Here is a 1,593-nt window from a genome sequence, read left to right on the forward strand (position 1 = left end):
TTCGCAATACCACACGGTTAAATATTTATTCTTAGAAGTTTGCATTACTGGCATTTTCCGCGCAACCCACCAAAATATGTCGTCCAGCACGGACCAGACATCTTCGTATATTCGGCGCTGGCACCGCTCGCCCAGGGCCCGTGTTGCTTCATGGTCGCATTCGCCCATCTTGCGCAGAGTCCACAACAAATAACGGCGCATCACGTCCGACACATACCATGCAGGGCATAGCCTTGATGTGAATAGTCACGGCGGCCACGAAGCCGCTAGCGTGCAAGAAGTCGAAAAAGGACAAGTCTACGGCCAGCTCGTAGCCAGAGTTGTCCATAACGCAGTGCAGCTGCGCGGGCTTGCCACCGAGATTACGTTGACGAAGCTTGACCAAGTGCTCCCACAGCTGGTCTGTGTGGTCGGAGATGATGCAGGATCGTAGTGCGTCAGTCTTCAAGAGGGAACCAGCTTGACCTGATGTGTCAGCACCACAGGACAGCGACAGGTCGCAACGGTTGCCCCAGAGTGACGAGTGAATCAGCCTGTGTGTAACCAGAAGATATCTGAGTCGTATAGTAACCAGAAAGATCAGGCATTTTAGCGGACATGAGTGCGGAATGAGTCAGCAATAGAAACCAACGAAGAGAAGTCGCAAACAAACAAGACAGAGATAGAGCTCACCTGTATGTGCTTTGTCTAAGCTCTCCTGACGATGCATCTCGGTGCGAGCTGGAACGCACGAAGTCGCACAGTGTGTGTGCTGCACTGATGCAGCCGTTGAGTGCGTCCTCCTTCAACTTAGTAAAGGGATCGTAGTCCTTCAACTTTGCCGTCTTGTAAAACACCTCGAAGATGCGTCGGTAGAACTACGTCTCGAAGTACAGCCAGGGCGCGTCGTACCAGCGCGGCGGACAGCCCTTATTTTCGACCGTGTACTGCTGCAGCACAGCGTTCCAAACGGCCGCATCCTGGAAGTCGTCGTCAAGGGCGACAAGCGGCTTGTTGGCAGTATAATCTCGTCACAAAGCTTCGCCAAGCGTTCCACGACGACTTGGTCCGCGCTTCGGGACCCTTCTGTCGTTCTATCTCTGCCGTGTCCCCGGGGACGGTGTCCATGGCTCTGGTCAGAATGACAGCCAGCCTCTCGCGCACTGTCTTGAATGCGAAGCCCTTCGGGTCCTTGGTGCTGAGCGGAGGCGGTAGCACTGCCGCTGGGGATTTCGCTGGCCTAAAACTGTCGGTTGCCGAGTTTAGCTGCCCAGCGGGAGCGTTTTCGTGCGAGGCGTTCGTGTTGGTGGCCATTCACGTTCGTCCGCGACGTGCAGTGCAACGGCTGGACGGCGGGGCTAAAGAGCTGGGACGCACACCCGATCAACTCCGCCCGTAGCCAAGGCGCCAAGGTCATGTGAGCCGCCGCTCGCGCCGCTCGTGAGCCCATGCTCTAGAGAACAGTTGCATTCGCTGGCGAGCGAGGGCGCTAACGACGCCTGGAGGAGTCACTGGATAAATTTACCCAGTGACTTTTGAGGAGTATTTATTTATTTATTTATTTATTTATTTATTTATTTCCTCAAAGGTCTCGGTTGAGACATTTCATGAGGG

At 54.5% G+C, this 1,593-nt stretch overlaps 1 pseudogene across 1 annotated transcript; it reads right to left on the bottom strand.

The window, feature by feature from the left end:
• Nucleotides 1-1,392, bottom strand: LOC144130904 (damage-control phosphatase ARMT1-like; annotated as a pseudogene). The gene is made up of 2 exons (XR_013314336.1): nucleotides 673-1,392; nucleotides 1-533 (listed from the first exon to the last, which is right to left on the bottom strand). The product of XR_013314336.1 is annotated as a damage-control phosphatase ARMT1-like (transcript).
• Between the last annotated feature and the right edge of the window lie 201 nt (nucleotides 1,393-1,593).

The sequence above is a fragment of the Amblyomma americanum genome, chromosome 1, assembly GCF_052857255.1.
Source record: "Amblyomma americanum isolate KBUSLIRL-KWMA chromosome 1, ASM5285725v1, whole genome shotgun sequence".
NCBI lineage: Eukaryota > Metazoa > Arthropoda > Arachnida > Ixodida > Ixodidae > Amblyomma > Amblyomma americanum.